Source organism: Cygnus olor, chromosome 3 (genome assembly GCF_009769625.2).
Source record: "Cygnus olor isolate bCygOlo1 chromosome 3, bCygOlo1.pri.v2, whole genome shotgun sequence".
Lineage (NCBI taxonomy): Eukaryota > Metazoa > Chordata > Aves > Anseriformes > Anatidae > Cygnus > Cygnus olor.
In genome coordinates, this window is record NC_049171.1 from 96,377,545 (window position 1) to 96,401,780 (window position 24,236).

Genomic DNA, 24,236 nt, shown 5'->3' on the forward strand with positions numbered 1-24,236 from the left:
GTCTCTGAAACCCCTTCTACAAGGCACAGTGTATTAAACTTTTTAAAGATTATTTGTAGAAAAATGGTTTCTTTGTCATTCAAGATGTGTTTTTAGGCCTATAATTTCCTTCAAGTGAGCACAATTCCTCTAGCAGCAGTATATTATTTTGACAGTAAGTCAGTTGGCATAAGACTTCATTGTGTATGCCTTTTGTTTATATAATCCTTCCTAACAGTAACAAGGTGTTTACTGTTCAGCAAACACATTTTATTTTAACTGCCAACAGTAAAACTGTCTGATAAAGTTTGATTTAGCTAAAGAAAGCAAGTTCTCATTTAGCCCAAATAAATCCATGGTGCTATAGACAGCTGTTTGGAGTACATAATCCCCCAAGCTCTTATAGCGAGGCAACTCTTGCTATTGAATGAGCGAGAGAGAGCAGGCTCAGCTGTTCAGGATGTGCTCCATTACAACTGTAATCTATAGCATCGTACTGCCATATTGTGAAAGCATTACTCACATTCAGCAGCAGTGAAGCAAATACTCCTCTGACAGATGCTCTGCAGACTGACAGCTGACACCCCAAGCTGAGCCCTATAGATTTTTCACTAAACACGTCCTGCAGCCCGGATCGATGTGGCCTGGCTGTCTGCTACACCCCGTCCTCCTGCGAGGAGATCAACGTCTAATACCGCTCCTGCAAGATTCTCAGGGAGTTAACTGTCTCCAAGTGGAAAAAGTTCAGATTTCAGAGAAACAATGAACACAGACACTTCTCAAAATAACAGCATTTTGATGCTTGAGAGAAGGAAGAATTCGTAAGCCTAAAGGCATTTTTCTTCCAGTTTATGGCTGACTTTATCCTGGAGAAATTTGCCAAAGAAATGCGATTTTTAAGGCTGATATTATCAAAACTTTTGAGAGCAGCAGGGGAGAAATAGCTGATCTGTCACATGGACTCCAAAAGAGATGTTTGTAGTAAATGCAAAACAAAAAAGACTCCAATATTTGCTTTCTGCCAAAGTCATAATATGCAGTTAGAATATGTACACAGGCAGAGGGCAGGATGTGCACAGAAAGCCAATGCTGCATTTTATTTTAAAAAAAAAGCTGTAGAACGAATCATTTTACCATAACCACTAACACAATCTTCTAACCTTAACCTCAATGCACTGGTAAAGTATTTTGCTTCTTTTTCCCCCCCCTCTTTTTCTTTTATAGGTCTACTTCATTAACACGGCTCGTGCTCCTGTTGAAGTCACCAGCAGAACTCCTGTAATTCACTGAGAACAGAAGCTGGCCCATAAAGCCGTTGTGGCTTGGAAAATACTTTCAGGAATGATAATTAGTTCAAAGCTGAAAAACAGTCACTTACCTACAGTGAATATAGGCACAAGTGCAGAAAAGAAGACAAGCTGGTTTTGAAGCATACTGGGGAGATTTAAGTATAATTTCTGTGCTGGAATTTAGTGACAATTGGGTTGTTTTTTATTCTCTTTTATTACTTGTGCCATCTTCAAACGGTCTAAATGCCAAGATAATAATCTTACAATAGATCTGGGAATTCCTGAAAGGGCAACTAGCTCTGCTTCTCATTTTCATCCTGCCACAGTGCACATTGTGTGGAAAGACAAACAGATGTGTATGCCTTCTTGCAGTAGGATTACCAGAGCAGGGTTAATTGCAAGAACTGAGATTCCTCGTTCTGACTGAGCAGCTTCATGTTTTCAAAGTATATCTTGTGGCTGCTTTTCAACATTTAGAGTATGGATTCACTCCTCGTTTGGTCTGTGCATTTAAATTCACATTGCACTAGTGTTTTGTAAATGTATATGTAAAAGGCAAGTGATTATGTGCAAAGTGAAGGAAGGCTACTCGCTAAATACACAGAGAAGGGGATATCTGGCAAGGGTGTTGCAAGAGAGGAAGGCAAATAGGCAAGAGTGTTCATAATTTGATTGAGAAACTAAGTAATGCCACTAAAAGATCACCTGTTAAAGTTATTTTCTCTCTGTTTTTCACAAACTGCTGTTGTGTTCTAATTCCTGAGTACATCGTGGTCTGTAGGAGAACAGACACACTGTGCGTTTGCATAGTCACACCAGAAATTCCAGTTATCTCTGCAATACTGGTCCTGGTAACAATGAAAATGCCATCGAAAAACACTTGTACTGAGCATTATTTTCTCAAAAATGTAAGAAGGTTTTCTTACAGCAGCTTTACTGATGTAATTGAATTTGTATTGAACACCTCAATGTACAATGTTATGCACTCATCTGGACACATGCACCAGAAATTGGCCAGAAAGGACCTTGGTGCATGTCAGCTTAACTGATGCCATGCTCAAATATGTGGTGCATCTAACTTATAAATGAGGAAGATCTTGTGTAGGAGCGCATTGCTGCAAGTGCATGCCATTATTTAATCCATGAAACCATATATTATACACTGCACATTCAGAAGAGAAAGGATTTGTAGATAATTACCTAATCTTTGCACTCATCAGAAAATCAATAAACATTAACATAACATGTTCAATAGATTAGAGAGATCTTTGTCAGAAATGCATGCCCTTGCTTCACATAAATTAATATAGGTCCATTTAGGCAAAACCACTCTATTACACTGCATTGTACAAGAAAATATCAAAATCTCATCAGCGCACATAGCTGAAAGCAAAAGAAATCCCAAATTAAAAACAGGCAAAGAGTAAATATAGCCACCGGGGAGGTGTAAAATGCAGGTGGCTCACAATCACATTACCTAAACCATGTATCTCATCACAAAATCATCCTAACTGTTCAGAGCAGGCTCCCCATCTCATCTGATCCTTTTAGAACCAAAAGAAGCTGTTTTTATAATGTCCTATCTCCCCTTTAGGTACTATTACTGGGGAGCAATTACATGTTTGATAGTTAGCACCACCTCTGGTGATCATTCTGCTGCTGACACTGAGGCTAATACACAAACAAAAAACTGTGTCTGCAGATGGTTTAACAAATGCAGTTAGGCTGATAACACAGCCTCTTCGAAATAGAGAAGATGAAAATGTCTGAACTGAACGTAGTGAGCTTTTGAAATTATTTATGCCTTGAGACACACTGTGCCCATGCGTCTGTCTGGATCCAGGTTCATGTAGGCTGTCTGCAAGGCATACGAGAAAAAGTCCGGGATAATTTTTTTGTTCTAGTTCCATACTAAGCTAATAATAACAATAATGTTCCCATTTTTATAGCGGCTTATAGCTAAGAATTTCAAGATATTTTGCAGTGATGATGCCATTTTACAAAGGGAGAAACAAGGATGTTAGGTAGCTAACTCCTTAGGGTCAGTTTCTTCCTGCTCTAGATATTAACATAACTGCAGAGAGGGTTCATGTTGGCTTTGGGAGGAAGGCCCTATGCTCACATCTGCCAGGGCTCCACCAGCATGCGGGCAGCTCAGCCTGCAGCCCCCAGGGCTCCCTGTGGAAGGCAAGCAGCAGACAATGCACACCACACTGACCATCAGGGGTTGCTGCATGGTGCTGGTGTGCTCAGCAGAACAAGAAACTCAAACTGTGTGCTGAGTCACAGCATCTTCCTTCCAGGAGGCAACAGAGAAGCAGAGCCATGAATTATCAACAGATTGTTTGTCCAGTTTCATTCCTTACCTCCTCAGTCCCTCCAGTAGAGCAGAGAGGTTGGTGGAGGATATCCCCACCATGCTGCCTCCCCAGAGGAGGCCAGCAGGAGAACTGGGAACCAGAGAAATACAGCTGCCAGCAGCAGCAGCAGCACCAGGACCAGTAGCAACAACTAGTTATGAAACATAACACTTTAGGATGCAAGCAGGGAGCAGATATGCACCAACAAACCCAGACACAAATGAACTTCTCAATAATGCTGCCCCTGGGTCTTTAACTTGCAGCCATTAAGATAAGCCAATAATAAACCAGTAAAAGTCACCAGCTTCCTACTAGACACAAGGACTTAGATATGGACTATTGCTCTAAGTATCCCAAAGGCTGTGGTCAGGCATTGTACGTTCCTGTCTCGCAGATCTTACAGAAAATATTCACACATTCATACAGCATATCTGCAGCAAAACCAAGAAAACCCTCAGCTCCCTGAGGTTTTCCGGTATACAAAAGAAGTAGGACTGAAATTGAACCACACCTCTGAAGGGCCAGCATCGTCCTTCAGGAAAACTTAGATACTACTTTAATTCTACTTTGGGAGCTGAAATACTTTAAGGACATTGACTGATATTTGTAAGAGGTTGATTTTTATTCTGCTGTAGTGAAATATGCAGTCATTAGCAGCAGGACCAAATAGTCTGAACCAGAACAGAATAGTCTGTCTCCAAATACCTCACTGGAGGCTTACTTTTCCTATAGACTTTGGTAATTACCAAGAAAGACAGGTTCTCTTCATGCTTAAAAATTTCTTAGAAGCATCTTTATGTCCTTTTTTATAACCATCTACCTCTACCATTATATTAAAGCAAATCCTGCTGAAAGCTGTTAAGAGGAACTTTATATAAACTAAATACAGCCTATAGAGATTGTGGAAAAAAATAACAGGAAAGACAGCACACATGACCATAAAATAATTTAACTCTTTTAGAGAAGAATCCAGGGGTATCTGCTTTATGTGTGCACTGCAAACACTATATTAACTGTGGCAGTAGAGGTACATCAAATAAGAACCAGATAAATCATCAAATTCTTTACTGTTAGGATTCTATATTAAATCATGCAATGGGCTTTATATTATTGTTTTTTCAAAATCCCAGTGAATCTTCTGGCCTTTGCTTTTGAGATTGTGCACATGTGATTAAGAGCAGCGCATATAAAAAGAGCATGCAAATACAATTACGTTTTGTGATACTTTCAGATCTGGCCTCCAAATTCCAACTTCAGATATGTTTAATACATATTCATTATCATTATTGGACACAGCATCTACTGATTCTTTGAAAACAATTAGAAGTGGAAGAGACCTGCCACGACAAACACTGAGACAAGGTCAAGATGGACAGTACTTTAAAGTCAAGTACCTTTAAACATTTGACAGCACGGGGGCAGCTTCCCCAGTTCCTTCAGGAAATTATTCAATCGCCTGAAAGAGCAAAGCACAGGGGAATTTTCACCTGATACTTCATCAAGGTTTTCACTATCCAAATTGAACTGTTTCATACGTGTGGAGTCATCAGGCAATAGCCCCTCTTCCGTGCACGTAAGGACTGCTGCAGAGAAGATTGCTAAAATGACAGCCAAGCATATTCTGCTTCTTCTGTTGCCAGTGCTTCAGCTGTGTAGCTTCCAGAGTGAACTGTACGTGTACTCTCTCAGGGACCTGTAGTTGGTACAAGAAAATAAATATTATTTCACATCAGAAGCAATGGTACTTGTATTTTATATCTCTTGCATATACATGTGCATGTAGAGTGGTAAACCCAATTAGACCAAAGAGGGCATATGCACATCCTTGGAGAGAGAAAGCTCAGTCCTAACAGTGTTAAACATTTTGGCTACAACTGTGTATATGTTTATACAGGCATGTGCATGTGTGTTCTGTCTTCATATGGTGTCACTGCATTCAGGACAGCTGAAGCTATAAGCTTATCCCTTCTGCATATTTATGTGACAGAAATGTGGAAGCTCTCCTCTGATTAAACAGAAGTTTCACAATTCTCTTCATTTCTCTCCCACCCAGCGAGAAATGTGTTCTGCACTTCACGATCAGGACTTCAGCATTTACAACTGGATCATTTCTCCTTCTGTCTAGTCTGGGATTTCTGAGCCCTTACTTGGAGCACAGCACATGCGTCTATTTCTCCCTTATGCGGCCAGAAAGGACAAGCTACAATCCCTCCCTGAGCTCATATTCATTCTCCTCAGAAGTCCCGTATACCAGAAAACAGAAAGTCTTCCAGTTTTCTAGGGATTTTTTTACACCCTCTTCCAGAAGCTGTTGGTCCAAACCTGTTTTTTTGCTTACAGTCTGCAGTGAAACAACGCAGGGAGAGCAGTGTCTGCTCTCATGTCTTGTTTTCTATTTTATTAACCTGTGCATTGACAAGGTAAATGCTCAGGCACATGAGCTCAGTTCTAGGAGAATAAAATCTCAGATGAAATCACCTCAGACACCAAGGGAAGTCCTGCCACGACACTCCCTGGGACCGTTTCTCTGTCAGTTGTACACGGTGCAAAGTCCCCATCCTCATCTTCACATTGTCACAACATCGGAGAGCTCAGTATGACTTTTTTCTTTCTTTTTTTTTTTTTTTAAAGTAAATGAAAACACCGCTAAAATGGAACTGGGCCAAGTTCTCCACAGTGGAAGAAAGAGGTCATCTGTGTAGGCTTCAGGGTATAGCTTTGCATCTGTAACAGTAAAAAATGTGGCTGAATGTTTTCCTGATCTCATTTTTTAAACGTGTTTATTTGATTTTATTTTGCCAGCAAATTTATGCAAGTATGATTTATATGTAATAATCCCCATATTTTTTTAATTACCTTGCCATAAAACCTGAATAACTCCCCCTACTTTGATCTCCAACACATTCTGGAGAATACTGCAGCAGGCATGCCTAAATCAGTTAAGCCATGCACAGAGCTGTTCCTGGAGGGAAGCTTTCCCACATCAGAAGATTGTGTAATAAAACTTAACACAGCTCATTAATTTTCTCTCTTAACCAATGCATCTGACAAGAAGTGACTTTGAAAACCTAAAGGAATGACACAACTCTTACGCTTTGCGTGAAACATCTGTTTCCAGCTCCTTTGCTATTAAATTGACATCTTTTTATTTGAAAAGTTCCTTTTATTTCCCAACTTCCTGCAATTGGTAATGTATATATCCCAAAGAGCTTAAATTCACAGCTTTTAAAACTTGATTAACTAAATGCTGGGTTATTCCTGTCCCAGAGGAAAAATACCTCTCTCTGCACAGACAGATTAAGTGGTACAACTCCGCTTTTTAATCAATTATTAAGAATTTGTTTATTCAAGCAATGTCAGACTTCATAAAGCATCAAAACAGACTTCAAATCCCCAAATAATGTAAACACCAGTGTGATTGCATATGAAAAATATTAGCATTCTTGGATCTGGAAAATCGATAGAATGTGAGCATGTCATATGCGCTCTCTCGTCCATGAAGGCCACAGACAATATCACGTTTCTTTCTGACTGTGAAAACCTACAAAGCCAGTTGCAGAAGTCTTGTGTGAGGAGTTGAGGTGATTTTCAGCAGAAGCAAAACACTCTCATTACTGTGATTTTTCCTTGAAACTCACATCACTCAGCTCCACATTCATATTATATTGCTCTATTTAGTTTGCAGTTCCTTGTACACTGAGGAAGAGAAAACAAAAAAGCCCTGGCAAGCCTTCTCCAGACCATCTTGTGTTATGTGCGGATATCAAGCACAGCTGAATTCTGGAAGCTGATTCAATTCTACTCTGAAGACCAAGATGAATGTATTTAATCGCATGTTGTGTTTGTATAGAAGTTAAGTATTGTTTTGGTAACTGGTAAACCAGCTACACCCTACCAACTAATGCAATTTTAAGACCTTTGAACTTGTTTATACAGTTCAAAAAACTTTAATCTCCAGTGTAGTTTAGCATTAAAAGAGACATCTCCAGGTGGGACAGATTAGAATTCACAAGTAGTGCCACAAACCGAGTACGGTTGCCTTTGAAAGAAATCGTTGTTTATGCAATTTTCTTTGCCACATAGTTAGCAAGGAGCACGGAAAATTTAAGGATTAAAAATTCTCAGCAAGTGTTTATTAACCAGACATGATTTTAAAGATTAATTGGGCAACACCCTGAAATTACACCTGCCTCAGTGGAACTACTGAAGTGCACCAAGTCCATGCAGGACCCTTTGCTGGATGGGGACCAAAATCAGAAGCAACTGAGGACTAGCTCGGTTATCAAGAGGAAGCTCTTCCTCCTCTTCCTTTTTCCTGGGCTGTCATCGTGTTTGCGTGCTGCGCAAGTCTGAGCCCAAGGCTCGGCTTCTCGCTGTGAACACGGATGTTGCTCACACTCTCGGTCCTGTTTCTTGGGGAGGAATGCCAAGTTTTGCCAGATCTATTCTTAACCCCTGTCAGTCCCAAGTATGGGCCATTTTATTACACACTCCACAAAGATGGATTGTACTTGAAGGAGTGAGTTAGCATGTCCGTTAAACTACCTTTATGCTGTGGTGCTCACCATCAAAGAAAGCATGAAGGGTTGCAAATAGTGCTTGCATTTTACAGTCCCAATTAAATAATACGGTTAACAGGAAGACAAAAAGAAGGAAAGGGGGAGAGTATTTCTCTTCTAATATTGCCAAGATATGCAATAAGTGGGAAAATAAGGCAGTATGTGTCCAAGACGAACACAGTTTGCACAATTTATAGGAGCAGGGGAACTGAGCAAACAGAGTAAGCCAGAAATTTTTGACATGTGTGAGGAGGAATGCACTCCTTAGCCCCTGCAGTTTGTTTATTTTGGGGAACCAGAAGATGGCTGAAAGGTACATTATAATATGAATCAACCCTAATATTTGCACTTTGGTGCCAGCTTGGTCCATCACTGGGACTTTTTAAAGCATGGCTTAGACAAACATGCAGGAATAAACTTGCATCTGGCAGGGAGTGGACCACCTGCCCTCTCCCAGCCCTCTTCGCTGTGATTTTGATATTTCTCTCACAACAGCTCAGCATGTTTCCATTTCCATTTATTTTCACATTACAGCCGGACTTGCTAATCTACATGTTTCGTACGAACATTTCAACAGGGTGGAACAAGGAGATGACTCACCCAAGGACCTGCTGAAGAGCTGGTCTAGGCTGCCTTGCCACCAAATCCCCAGGCTCCTGGGTACAGCATCAGCAGCGGTAACCCACTTGTTCTGTTCCACAGAGGGGCTTCAGGTTGCCCAGAAGTCTCCATACACATGACAGTGACCTGTTTTGGGAGCCTCATCTGAGCTGCTTAATCACTCTGACAATGTTACAGATTGGCCACCCTTGCCCCATGAAGCAAGTGATTAACATCACTGTATTAGCAGTGCAGAAATAAATAACTTGCCCACGTTTGCACAGGAAGATTATGAGCAAACTGGTAATAAGATCCAGATTTTCTGCCTCCCACTCTGCTGCACCACAGAAATGTGACACACTTCCACAAGCTGTGCCATAGCCTTGAAGAAAGGGGAAAGAGACAGGCAAAAGTCACACAGGGAAAAAAAAAAAAACTGAGCAGTGGATGGCAGTACAAATCTCTCTTCTGAGGCAGTGGTTTAGTGTTTGCAAGTATTAAGGAAAATAGAGGAACTGTCCAAACTTTCCAGGAACAATTTCCCATTAGGGGGTCTGAGGAAAGAGATTCATAAGGCAAAGAATGAAAGCTTTCATCTGGGTTATTTTTCCAACCATATAAAAAAGAAGATAGAAATTGCAATTCGGAGAACTAGTGGAGGAGAGATGGAAGTAAAGACAAGCTGAATCATGTTTAATAAAAAAGTTTATAGTCATTGCTAGCAGGACTCTATCCAGCTGGCACAGCGCGGTCCTATCACAAGCTGCACTCAGTGAATTAGGGGCTGTGTTATTACTCCAGCAATGTCACCTGCAGACCTATTTAACCTCACTGTAGGGACAACATTTTTTCCTAGACTACCAGATACTATTTTGCCATTATTAAACTTAATTTCATATGTTCTGCTCCTACCTGATATTGTCCTTTATAGTGGAAGAAATACAGGCTGTCATCAATGATGCTGAGGACGATAAAGAAGAAGAGAGAAGAACAACAGTGAAACTAGCACCATGCAGAAAGCCAGCCTAAAATTTATGTCTGACTTTTTTCCACTAATATTCTGAAAGTGAATCATTGTACTGTGTACACCTGGTTGTAAGTCTTATGCAGAGCAGCTAAGAGAAAAGAAAATGCTGCCCCAGTCTCTTTCATACCTCATCCTAACATTTCTCTCACCACCATTTTCCTTCTTTCCTATTTCAACATTTTTCTCTTCCATGAAAGCAGAAATTCAAAAAATAAATTGCAGTTTTTTCCCTTAGTGTATTTTTAAACCCCTACAGTAGAAAAAATCCAGCATTATTCATCAAGCCTTACTTACTGAGCCTTTACATTTCATTTGTATCCAATATATTTAAGAATAGCACAATCAAAGATACTTAGCCAAGGAAATTAGACGATAAAAAGCACAATATGCAAGACTTATAAAAAGCCGCATTGCTGTGCAATGTGACTACATAGAATCAGTTCAATTGACAGGTCGGGAACTGTGATACAAGGCAAGCATATGCAAATTATGAGTCACTCCTCAGTGGATGTCAGGAAACATGATTAGTTCCAGCACAAAGTTGTCCAACAGGTCTAAACTTATTGGAGAAATAACGTTATTACAAGGCATCATGCATGACTTGGGCAAGTAACTGCATTCACAAATGAAGCGAGGCTGGCTTTGAGATCCACGTGAATGGAAAGGTTTGAACATTTGCCAACTATATGTACAGATGATGCCAAGTTACTCTTGAATCTATATATCTGCCAAATCAGTTGCATATACTGTGTATCAGTCTGGTGATACAGGAAGAGAGGCGGTAAAGCCCTGCCTAAGATGTGGGTGCCATTGGAATTTGGCAGCTGTGCTCGACCTGTAATTGGAACCAGCGCTGCCCTGAACCCTCCAGCCCTGCAAACGAGAAGGGAGATGATCTCTGAGGTCGTCTGTGTCATCCCCTTACAGCTCTGGGCTGTTTTCCTAAGGGGGCCTTTGAACTCTTTGGCATGATGGAGCGGTTCCCAACATGTGTCACTGCCTCTTCTGCAGGAGCAGAGGCACCTCGCCATAGCTCATGGGGGGGCTTCCACCCTGCCTTTGAAAGACACTGTGGAGGTGCGAGGTCCTGTAGGCTCACATCTGAAGAGGCACAGCACCAAAATGTCAAATTCCTGTTTATGACCAGGTAGATTAAACGTGCTGCATTCTACTGTGTCACCAATGCTTTATTGCCTGCATTTTTAAGCAAAAGTAAAGTTAACTTCTCTTGGTACCATAGAACTGTTACAACTGTGCGTTCCTATCTAGGCTCACGTTACAAGTACAGCAAGACCAACAACTGCTAATAAACATCTTAAGCTGCTCCAAACAAACAGTTCTTGATTCTTTTATAGGACTAAGTTACATAAATTAATAAGAAGATGCAAGAAGCAACGCTTATTAAATGATTTTAATGTGTTTGCTTTGCGCTAAAGCACAACAGCTTGTAAAACTGTTTTTACAATTTTTGTGGTAACACAAGCCAGGCAGCATTTCAGTGCAGTTAATTCTCTGAGATTGGCTAGAAAAGCACCATCATTTGAAATATTTCAGTGACCCTTTCTGTTAAGGAAAGTAGTAGTTGATCTATGCCTTTCCTGACTAAGAATGGAATAAAGAGAAGTAATGCTTGATATTGATATAGCTATTAAAACAGCCAGGGTCAGCTAAATTTTGTTTTCCATCTGGTGTTTTCATTTACGCCTATGAAAAGTGAATACAAAAAAAAGGCTACCATTTTGATTAGGTGTTTTTTCACAGCCAGTAAGTGCAGAAGTGTAGGACTCTGCTAGGCAATGAGGAGCTAAGCCAACTCTGCATACATTAGAGGTATCATTTCTCTTTGGAAGGGTTGTCACACTTAAGTTCTCTTCCACACTGTCTCTGAAATCTTTGGCAAATCATATAATCATCTCCACACTTTGGTTCTCCATTTATAAACTAGGGATAATGTTTTCCAGCTTTGAATGTCACAAAACTATATTTCTGGAAGAAAGTCTATCATTTGTTTCAGCTTCCAAACCTCTACTCCACGAAACAAACTCTACAGCTTATTAGAGGCCTTTGTATAATTACCCCCTTCTGGCAGGAAGTCTGTGAATTTGCTTACAAGCACAAAACTTTCCCACCAGCACATTACTTAAACTGGCTTTAGCTTAGATGGGGCATCTCTGCATTTTTGGTATATTATAGATGATTCACCTGAGCAGCAATAACATCTTAGAAGGACCTTTTTGAATTCACTAATTCTCTTCTACTGGCATTTACGTCCAAATTTCCAGCTGAGTGGGAAAGCCAGAGGTGGGTGGAATTGGAGAAAGCAATGAAGCCAGCAAAGGGCAAAAAAGCTAGAGAAAGAAGTAAGCAGGACTAGCAACCACAGAGGACAAAATATTAAATTATAAAATTATCTTTGAGTTACTTTCAGTGTTTTTAAATCTGACAAGAACAAAAGACTTTGCTTTTACTTCCTTGTTCAGCAGTGTCACTAAACCCCTTGCCAGACATGGTCCGTTCGTGAAGGGTTATCCGTTACCCACAGAGACCTGCCATTCAGGTTGTGTTAAAACCCCTAAGACATGCTGTACCAGCTCCTGTCTCCTAAGGTTCAAAGCTTGAAAGCTCCCTTCCTGCAAGCAGACAAAAAACCTTTCCCCATAAAGAATGAATGTGCAGAAGTTTCTACAGGATATAAATGTTAAGAAAAGTGTACAACAGTAGGAGCTACTATGAATGCCAAAATAATAATAATAAAGGAAATCTTTTAAACATGATCTAAGCTGACATTAATGGCTCAATGCCTTATATCTGCTAGGTTGTGGCAGAGCTACCAGGACCACAAACATGGCTGTTGTGGGACTTCTCATGCCATTTTTGGAAGCAGAAACTCTGCACCAGCTGGGAAGGGGCTGAATGCATTCTTTCTTTCAACTCTATTTTGCCAAGCAAGTACTGCCGTTCTGACCTTGCACCCAAACTTTCCATGCTGGGGCTCAGGAAAAGCCCTTCCCCACCCAAGTGCTTTCCATGGCTGTGTCCCGAGATGTCCCCCTAACAGACTCCCATTTGTCATCCTCGTGTCCTCTCTCATATTACTGTCACTCAGTAGCAACTTTCTGCTCTTGCTTTTCAGGGTTGCCAAAGCTTCTTTCCTCCTCAGTTTACTTGTCTCTAATTTAGGGTCTGCTAGGAAACATGAGACATTTTGTACCAAGGATGATGTTAACAATTGCAGACATTGCTTTGCTTCATCATTTTAACAGAAAACAGCAACAGCAGTAAATATGATGTGACAGTTGTAATGATGAGAATTACTGTCCTGAAGGAGAGCTCTGTATGGCTTATAAAGATCCCAATTTTTTAAAGGAAAATTACTTTGTACTCCGAGGCATCTTAGCATCACCGGGTAAATTACAATGAGTACTAAAAGAGCACAGGACAAGGCTTACCGTACCTCTGAGCTTGATCTCTCTAGCAGACTTGTACTTAAAAGGGGTGTTCAGAAACTGGGAACAGTTCAGAAAAGGGTTAGAGGGATGGTTCTGTAGTTGGAAACCCCGTCTTTTCCTGAAAGACTAAAGAGATTCAAATTTATCCAAGATAATTTAAATGCTTGACTTGATCATGGTTTATAAGACCATCCATGCCAAAAATATTTCTCATCTTATAAATCATCCAATCTACTTTAAGCTTGCAGACAGGGATAGGAAAAAGTCCAAGCTAGAGCAGACAAAATCAGACTAAAAAAATGTGCATTTTTACTAGGGAGGTAAATTAGCACTGAAATAGTCTACTTGAGGACATAATATATTCCTTGTCACTTGAAGACTTAATAACAAAACCAAATGTCCTTCAGAAAAATAAGCTATGGTTGAATTCAAGCCTGTAAGTTTGATGTGAGAATGACTGGAGGAAATGGCTAAGAGGTCATCGTTAGGCTTTGTCGTCTCCTCAAATTCCAGGAATCAAACACAAAAGCTGCAGTCCTGGGGGGATATTTTCATGCCTTTAATTGTACTTGTCTGCTCATGCAAACACTGCCAAATTCTACAGATATAGAATAAAACAAACGTGATGGATCTCTGCAAGCATCCCAGTGCAATGGTAAATGACTTGACCTTGTTCACCACGGAACTATTACATGAGTAAAGTCAACACAGTTCTGATTAATTAGTGACCAGCAGTGGCACTCACCAGTGGTAAAGGTCACACCTGTCAAAAGGCTTCTACCAAAATGGCCTGCTGAGCGCAGCGGCTCCATGCATGGCACTTGGGAGCTTGGCACTGCACAAGAGGAGGGTGACCTTGTATTTAGAATCATGGAACCGTAGAATCATTCAGGCTGGAAAAGATCATCTAGTCCAACCTCTAACCTAGTACTAAAGTCCACCATGCTACTAGGTTCTAAATCTACACATTTCTTGAAGACCTCCAAGGATGGTGACTCAACCACTTCCCTGGGCAGCCTGTTCCAAGGCTGCACAACCCTTTCAGTGAAGACATTTCTCTTAATATCCAACCTAAACCTCCCCTGGCACAACTTGAGGCCATTTCCCCTTGTCTTATCACTTGGTGCTTGGGAGAAGCTAGATTACTGAGCTCAGGTCACCCGTCCTGCACTAGCATCTGCTCTCCCAGCCCAAGTAATGCAGACCTGCACCAGATAAGCCTAGCAGGGCTGCCTCGATGACAGCTACTTGCTTTGGTCTGTGGAGCAGAACTGTCTCCTCTTGAAGTAGCTGTGCCAGCCCAGAGAAGCTATGAAGGACAACAGCCCAACACAACCAGCCTTATGGCACAGCAGACGAACATACCAGTGGGGTTGTGACGGGTAACACCTCTCAAAATCACAGTCCTCTGTTCACTAATACAGGCCCTTGCTTCAAGAATATACTGTGGTACTCACAAGTCTACAGACTATTTTAGTTTCTGCTTATTTTGAGGTAAAAATGAAGCACTGACTCTGGGTTGACCCTTTGCAACTAAACAGTGCAAAAGTTTACTACAAATTTATGTTACTTGCCAAAAATCAGTAAAGAAGTTTTGTACTACACAAGAGGGAGAAAAAAAATGGTACCTCCCAACAATTCCTAAGTCCACAAGCCTGTCAGAAACATTATATCTTGTTCAGTTTGATTAAAGAGTTAAGGAGTGGGCATGTGGGGGGTCTTGTCTGGTAAAGCAGCCTTTGCTTACCAACATTTTATGTTTCTAGCTTTAGAACTCTTAAGAGGAATCAGCAAAAGAAGGTAGGAAGCGAGTGAAAGAGCACAGGTTAGAGTCCAGTATAAATCAGTAAGAGCCAGAGCTGCTGGCTCAAAAAGAAAAAAAAGAAAAAAAAAAAAAAAGACCAGAATATCTCCCACTTCCACCCACCCATTAATCACAACATCCTAAAATCACAGGCTGCTTCTGAAAAATTCTCCTTAGTAAGAAACCCAAAATCTAGGTTAGTGCTTCATAACTTATGTGTTACTCATTTATTTTGACAAGTTCAATTTAATCCTTATGAATAATTCTTCCTAAGATACTAGGAAATGCACATGGTACATTTTGTAAAATATAAATAATTATCTGAGGAATCACCACTGCACTCTGCTCTAAAGCCTTCAAGAAATTGAAAACACTGGTGTATTTTGGGTCAAATAATACAGTACTGCACAGAATTCCCAAATACCTCACATGCAAGTATTTCAGTTAGATTCAGTCCAGTTAAAATTGGTGGACATTCTGCTATGTCAAGATTATGGCTACTTGACAGATGATTGTTTCTGTAGGTGACTTCACCCCCCAAAATTGTACTTTTCTTTCTCTCCATGTTAGCCAAATGAATTGACTGAATTTTGGGGGTATTTTGTAGTGACATTCTAAAGTCCTCTGTTATGACTTTTATAGCTAGTCATTTTAACACTGGAATTACACTTAAATGTGTGTCCACCTATACTGTATATAAATTGAATAAACAGTATGTAATTTGCTTCAAAAACACTGCTATCTTGAAGATAATAGAATGTGATTAGAATTTATCTCCTTCTGGCTATTTTCCCATTGAAGACTTACAGCTTCAGCTGGTAACTCTAACCTGCAAGAACTGTAAAATGTTGTGGTTTTGCCAAGTAGGACAGGGCTTAAATTACACTGCAGAGTAAATCAGCCAAAACACTACTAGCTTATATGCATAGCTCAATCTTTAGGGATTTTTAGGATCATCCACAACAGGAAGCAAGCAGGTTATTGTTGATCTTAGACCATAATTTGAATATAGGAAAATATATTAGATAATTCAGATGTACGTATCTCCAGAGACATTAAAATAGAGAAGTTCTGAAACTGCAGTATTAGAAATTTAACTAGACAATAAATCTAAGGATGTGGGGACTGTCAAATGTCTTTTAATTGCCCTGTTCTTGTTTTAACATAAGAATGATCACAAAATATGCATATTTAATTAAAATTTCGGTTAGATCTGATACCAAAAGCAACACTGGAGATCTTGATTTGCAACTGAGTGTTCATTTTTCTCCAAGACATTGCTCAGGAAACCAGCCTCTTCTTTATTGAAGTTTCATATTTTACAAGCAAATCTGAGTGTTTTTAAACTATATTTACAATTTCCTAAACATATACGCTGTCCTAATGGGAAAATAAACTCATGATATTATTGTGAGTCAAAGAGTCTGCTACTTGTTTAATATCTTGTTTTAGACTTCCCATAACTAGATATAAACGTCACAAGAAAAATGCAACTTTCATTAAACAAATTGCAAAATAGTCATCCCCAAGAACCCACTGGGGTACGTTCGTAATCAAATAACTTAACTCTCCACATTACTAATGCATATTTCTGGCTTTCTTACTTTTCCTAAAAGGAAACTGCTCACTACTAAAATATAGCTTTTAATTTGTGGAGGGTAAAAATTTAGTACTTAATAAGCATACTTACCAAAGACTTTTAAAAAATTAATAGAAACCAAATAAATCTTGGCTATTAAAAAAACATATCTGACACACAGGTTGAGTTATACCAGCCAGCACAAGTACACAGTAAGATTCCAGATGTGCTATTTTCCTGTACACTGACAGCTATCAAACCCACCCCTGCAATAAAAAAGTCATGAAATGGGTTTTTAATCAGGTCTAGATTTCCATTAGCCCGTGAGGACTGATGTCTGTGTGTTGTGGTTTTTATTCTTTACAGCACGTGCCATTGCTCTTAATATGTGGGGAACACATATTAAGTCTAAACCTTTTTTGAGTAACCTCCTGAAATGGATTTTTTCATATCTAAATTGAAGCCAAATAAACATTATTAACAGCTGTATTTTTACAAAGTATTTGAAGGAGGGGTTAAACTCAGGATTGTTCAATTAACATTTCCCAGGCAGCACATAAGATCAGCATGTCCGATGGATGGACAATGTGAAAAAAAAACACGCTCTGAAGTATGAAAAAATGTCAAGGGAATTCAAATAACATGACGACTTTCCATACAAATAAAATAAAACCCAAACTTTCCCTTTGCAAGACATTCAGAGTCTGACATTGCATTAATTCACATCTTCCTGGAAACTGTTAGATAGATATCAGTTTCTTCTTATACATTTATTGTAAACATTGGTACAAGATGTTCTGATTGTTTCCAGGAAAATACTATTAGTTACAGTTGTACAGAATCAATTTCATATAAAATCATACAGCACAGCTACAGAGAAAAAGAAATCTGTAGGCATCTAGTGTAATGAACAAACCACTGTGGTTTATATCCATTGCAAAACTTTAGCAGAACAGTTGGCACCAGCAAAAATATTGCAAATTAAAGATATTAGAAGAAGCTGTTTAGGAAAAAACATTTAACCACAGTTAAAGGCTAACAGAAAAATTTAAATGATTGCTATTGTTTGTGTTCTAATAGGATGTAATTGACCTCAATCACATAAATAAAACAATCATGCAGACCAATATTTGGACTCATTAAAAAGCTGTCATATTTCATTAATTTGACTAGATGTCTAGAATTTGACATCTCATATCTTTGCAGTGCAAAGATCATTTACAATTACTGTCAAAATAATACCTTACTTCATGAAAAAAAAAAAAAAAAGGTGACAAGTAATGTGAAGTTTATAAAGCTGCCTGCTTTCCTGGTACCCCAGTCTAAATGTAAATATCCGGTCCTCCAAAAAGCGAAAACAAAATGTAAAGGAAAAACCTTACTTAAAATTTCACTGTATGACTCAATAGCAAAGCTGAAACTGCCCCTCAGCAACTGCAATACGAGCTTTATTTTTGATGTGGCTACAAAGAAATGTGTTGGTTCAGTAACTTTAAAGAGCAGGGTTTCTATTTTGCCACATTAAATCACATTAAATCAATCGTTCTTTTTTTTTTTTTTCTTTTTTTCTTTTTTTCTCCCCTCTTCTTCTTCTTTATGGCCTGGCCTGGCCTGTGCCCTGCCATCACCAGGCCACCTCAGCAGGCCGGGCAGGAAGGGCAGGGCCTACACCGCTGCCCAGGCACTATGCTCCTCACCCTGCGCAAGCAAATTTAAGCAGGTTTCCAGCTGAGATTAAGGAAGTGGCTTCCTTCGAAACCAAGGCAGGCAGATCCCCACCTCATGGAAATTACCCTTGGAGTGCCACAGAGAGCAACAACTTAACCTGGTTGAAAAACCCTCCAAGGGGACCTGCTCACTCCTCATTATGCTTCTAGGCCCACTCATGGCAAAAGCCACTTCTGAATAACACAAAGTTGTACAGGTACATTTTCCCTGGGGGAAAAATATACATATATGGAAAGGGATTATGTTTTGCTCTGCAAGTTTCCATCAAAATTTAACTTTTTTTTTTTTCCAGTTTGTCCCCTCTGAAGCATAAAAGAAGTAAAGTGAGTGCAAAACCCCCCTGCGAATATCAAATATGAAGCATAATTCTCTATCCTCATAGGCAGGTGGGTCACCACTGCCCTACGCTTTGTGCCGAGACAAGCAAATGCAGAGAAACAGCAACACTAGCCTTGCTTTTGTAGGTGGGAGGGCTTCCAGCCCAGGGCACAATGCCTGGAGCCCTAGCATGCTCCCTGTGCGGAGCCCTCTCCAAGCTTGGAGGAGTCAGCCTTTCATCTCCCCCCTCATGGACCCCCTTGCCACACTCCAACCCAATTTCACATCAACATACATGACAGTACTTCTATTCACAACACGGGATGGGATTCCTTCAAGTTTTCATCCACAGCAATGTTGTTGGTTTAGTCTTAGTCAGATCTATATGACTGAGTGTTTCTATTAAGTGATGGAATAGCCTAGAAATACTTATGACATCCACCCTAATACCAAATGAGTTCATGATGATTTACGTTTATTAGAGAAAAGAATATCAAAAGAATTATTAATAGTGCTACCACAGAGCTTTGGAAATGGTTGACAGCCCAAGCTCAGAAACTGAGGAAGTGGATTTGGAGTCTGCAGAGAAGAATATGAGGTTTCACTTTTGGTAAATAGCAGCCTGTACAAATACTAAATCAAACAACCACTTCATTAATCTTTCTGTGATTGGGGGTGGGGGTGGGGATTTTTAAGGTTTTTCTAATAAAAGTCATATAAGCCTACTTTGAAATACATTAAAATCAATGTTAATATCTGTGCATAGTTCTTACAGAGTCTGAGATAAGTTCTTTCCATTTTTCTAACCTTTCTATTTATTTCCTTTGCTTGCAAAGCTAACCTGATTATTTTCTTATTGTCTGGTTTAAATAAACCAGAACTAACAAAATAAGAGGAATCAAAACTAGACTAAAACTTAGAGCATGCTCTGAAGGAACATTTTGCTTTGGAAAATTAAAAAAATATATATTTAAAAACAGAGAAATGTGAAAATATCAAACCATTGAAACACAGCCAAGTTAAGGTTCTCCTGGGCATTTTATACCACTTGGCAAATGTATGTTAACAGTAAGGATGATGAACCGCAAGCCTGAACTGCATAAACTGCATACAGCTATTCCTTAAACCCAATATATCATATTGCAAAAAAATATGTATTTTTTATACGAAAGATAAATCTCCCCTTTCATGATCCCTGATAAGAAAAGTACACCAGAAGATGAGTGATGAGAACATCATGTAGTTGGCACAAGCTTTCTTGTGGAGATGAAAAGCAAAGATTCCCGACCCTCTCACAACCACACAGACTGGACAAGTTATCTATGGAGAGAAGCATTACAGAAATGGTGCACCTTAGCCCAAATAAGATCTGAATTACTGTGCCAAGGCCTTGATGTCTTCACAGATTATTATAGCCAACACAGGTTCATGAGGGGAGACCTCATGGTGGCCTGCAGCTTCCTCACAAGGGGGAGCAGAGGGGCAGGTACTGATCTATCCTCTCTGGTGACAGCAACAAGACCCAAGAGAATGAAGTTGCAACAGGGGAGATTCAGGCTGGATGTTAGGAAAAGGTTCTTCACTGAGGGTGATCACTGAGGTTCCCCAGGGAAGCGCTCACAACACCGAGCCTGCTGGAGTTCAAGAAGCACAATGCTCTCAGACATAAGGTTTGATTTTTAGATAGTTCTGTGTAAAGCCAGGAGTTGGACTCAATGAGCCTCTTGGGTGCCTTCCAAATAGGGATATTCTGTGATTCTGTGATCAGTCAGATGGATATCAGCAAGCATTTTTGGAAGAACAAGAGTCTGAGGATATACAGTAAAACAGATCAAAAAAAAATACATGCATAGCATTACTAGACCTTGGGTCCCACAGAGTCAATTACACTGACATTATCTTTAGAACAGGACAGACTAAATCTGTTTAGACTACACTCTCTTCCATATGCATCTCAAGAACTACCAGCCATGAAAACCCCTCTCTGGCTGCTCTTCTTGCCTTCATCAAGTTGTCTTTTGGCCAATGTAGTAATGGTTGATGAGGTCCTGCCCCTTTGGACTACAGAGCACCTCCCATCAAGTATGTGGCTCGTCAGTAAGATTGGCCTCTTTTCTTCCACACTTACATTGTGAATCTGAACAAACTAATACGTTGCCAGGGGAAACAAAAAACAACAGAACACCAAAAAAACCTCCAAGCCCACGCTCAAAGTACCAAATTATACAAATACCGATGCTTTTCCATACTGACACCAAGCAGTACAGACCAAGACCATCAGCTTTTCTATCCAGCAAAGACTCTGAGGCTGCAAGAGGAGAGCTGCTACTTGGAAAGCATTTGTAGAAAACAACACCTGAAGCAAATCAAGGAGCGCTGTCTCAGCCATCCATTGTGATGGATCTATCTTTCTGAAAATCTTCCCTTGTACTTTGGTATTGAATTTATTTTCTGACACTCACCTGATTTTTATGCTTTGTTTACAGAAAAGTAGCATTACCGATAGTGTGCTGTGCTTGAGAGAAGAAGGGATGCATGTGTGCACCTGCTTTTATGTTTTGCAAAGAGGTTTAAGATGAAGCTGATTGTGGAGGCACTGTAAAAATTAACACACTATGGCTAAGTCAGAGCAAAAGGAAAACAGGCTGCCTAGATACTGAACTTTCAATTTAAACCACAAAGGTAGACGGCAAGCACTAATTCAGGAACAGGTGGCTTTTTGCTCATAATATTTTATGGCTTTCATTGCTTTACAGTGGAATGAGCTAACCCACAGCTCCCCTCTTGACCTACCCAACATCCTCAAGTTTAGTGAAAAACAGGTGTTTGGTATCTTGGCTTTCCCTGAGCTCTCGCACAATCCAGCAACTCTTTAGTTGTCTACAACTCTTACTTTCACTTGTTGGAAGGCAAATAATGGAACGTGTATAAAGCAACAGATACACACTCAGCAACTAAAAACTTAACCCACAAAAGTAGTATTCGTCTTTTATATCCTGTGTAGGTAAAAATGCAATAAAAGAACATCAATTCAGAAATTCAGAAAATTCTCATGGAAACTTCTTATAATTGGACAGTATGATGAGCCTGCAGCTGTCAGGAATCTCTTAGTAATAAGTGCTGGGTTTCCCCTTTCCCGGTACCAGGCCAGAGCTAAAACCTTAAATACAAACTTGCAGACAGTAATTTGGACATGAATATTGCAGCTGGCAAGTCCTTGCATTTCATGTCCCTGAAGTTTTATGTATATATTAGACATTGCCTTCTATTGACACAATTAATATTTATATTGGCTCTTCTAGGAGCTTGATGAGTCTTTTGCTGCAAGACAATGACATGCAATGAGAAAAACGCAGTTAAAATGAATGGAGTAGTCTCGTGAAAGCTAAAGCAGTCAAGGGAAAAAAGAAAAAGAAAAAAAAAAGGAAACAGGAATTTGATAGAAAATCCTAGCAGGTAGGCCATAACACAGAGCAAGAGTCATATAGAGTGACACTCTTCTCAGCTGCCAGAGTTTCCATTTTCTTACACAGTGAAAGAATGCACAGGGAGCACTCACTTTATAGGTTTACCTGCTAAATCGATACGGAAGAATAATCTTTTCTGAACAGTATTTTTTATTTGGTATCTTTGGAAAAGTCAGTTGTTCATTATTTAAAATAAATAAATACATAAATAAATCCAAAGATAGATTAATAGACCGCTAGGTAGAGAAGTTGTGAAATCCATATACTGCTCACCAAGGCAATTCGAATACTTAAGATGCATATTCCATATGGATAAAGTTACACAAATTCAAGTTGATACTTATTAGGAACTAAATAGGAGTTATTCATCTGAAGTACCTATGGCTTCTGCATTTGATAAACATGGCTGCAGAAAGAGATGCCTACTATTATATGAGACTGGTATTTTGTTTAAAGCATTTTTCCTGGACTTACTGTTTTTAAACTGAATGCGCTACGTGATCCAAGAAAAAGGAAAAATATCTGCCTTCTTGTGTTAGATCATGGGGATCTTTAATTTACTTTTTTTCCAACCTTAAACATTCAAGAATAACGGAAGGGCAAGCTAAGTAATATTAAAAAACCTCAAACAAAATAAAAGCTGAAAAATGTATATACATAAAACAGATCTGTGAAGCTGAAGTGAAATATCTCAGATTAACTGGCTAGTTGATTAATGAAGCCAGAAGGAAAAAGTCCAGATCAACCTTAACATTGTGCGTGTGTGCGTGCAGGCGCGTGTATGTGTGTATGTTTCATGGAGTTCAAGTAACTGATATTTATACACTCTGATTTCTTTTGCCCTCATCAGTAGCCTACATCTTGCTTAGAATTAGTTTAGAATTAATTTGTTTTTCTCACAGTAAGTTTCAGAGTTGATGTTTCAATATTTAAGTTTGTTTGATTTTTTCTCCTGTTTTTCAAATTGTTTTGCCAAAGATTTAAATGACAGTTACAAGTCATACAATCAAATGCTTAGGGAAAAACGTGTTAATTGAAATTCAGTCTGAAAACATTAGAGATCATCAGAATAACTATGACATGAGTCTCACTAAATACCATGTATGAGAAATGTAAACATAATGTTTGTTTCAGATGTAGCAGAGCTATAATGTGTACCAGAGTAAAGGGACCCACTTTGTAAAAGCAAGTCATAGAATAAAAATGGACACTTCCATCACTATGCCAAAGATAAGTGTGTGCATACTTACATCTGCATTTACACATTGGCACATGTGGGACTGGAAGTTGGGGAACAATGTGAATAACAACACTGCGAGGTTTGGTTTTGAAAGCCTGTTTTTGGCAGTGCACATTTGTGTGCTCAGTTGTGGTTAAACGTGTGGCCAGAAATAAGTGAATGGGTTGATCTGTGCATCCCTGAGAAGGAAAATTGTGCGTGGAAACTGATGCCTCAGACTGAGACTCAGAAGAGCTTGTGGAAGGAGGGGTGCGGGTGTCTCAAAGCATCCCATGGGCACCAAAAGGTTTCCCAGGGAACCTACAATGGTAAGCAAAAATGCAAAGCATTACCTAATTTGTTCATATTTTTGGTGCAGAAATGCTGAAAGACTTTTGGGTCAGACAATGCACAAATGCTTGTGACAAGAAGCAGGGGACAGGAAAAAAAGCCTGGAAGAAAAATAAAGGGAGAGTGCAGGACAAGTGGTAATTTTAAAAATTTGCTAGTAAAATGTTTTAGAAAGTCTTGTCTTCTACTTCACCTTTTGATTAAATATTTATTTACTAGTTGCACCAATGGGGGTTTAAACTAGGTATTAAGAATTTCTTCACAGACAGGGTGACCAAGAGTTGGGACAGGTTGCCCGGGGAAGTGATGGTGTCCCCACACCTGGAGATATTTAAGAGATGTGTGGACATGGCACTAATGGACATGGTTTGGTGATAGGACTTGCTGAATCAGGTCAATGGTTGGATTTGGTGATCCTGAAGGTTTTTTCCAAACCTAAATGATTGATTCTGTTATTCTATTATTTTAGAGTCTCTGAAAACAAATATGAGAGAGGGAGTGGACATA

At 39.5% G+C, this 24,236-nt stretch overlaps 1 long non-coding RNA gene across 2 annotated transcripts in view; it reads right to left on the reverse strand.

The window, feature by feature from the left end:
* LOC121066793 overlaps nt 1-24,236 on the reverse strand; it is a 104,728-nt gene that overhangs the window by 72,816 nt on the left and 7,676 nt on the right. Inside the window, exons 2-3 of one of the 2 annotated variants that reach the window (XR_005817953.1) lie at nt 6,107-6,352; nt 5,023-5,321 (exon numbers count right to left, since the gene is read on the reverse strand). This is a non-coding gene — a long non-coding RNA (uncharacterized LOC121066793). The remainder of the gene's footprint in view (nt 1-5,022; nt 5,322-6,106; nt 6,353-24,236) is intronic. The other variant, XR_005817954.1, reaches the window with a different exon arrangement.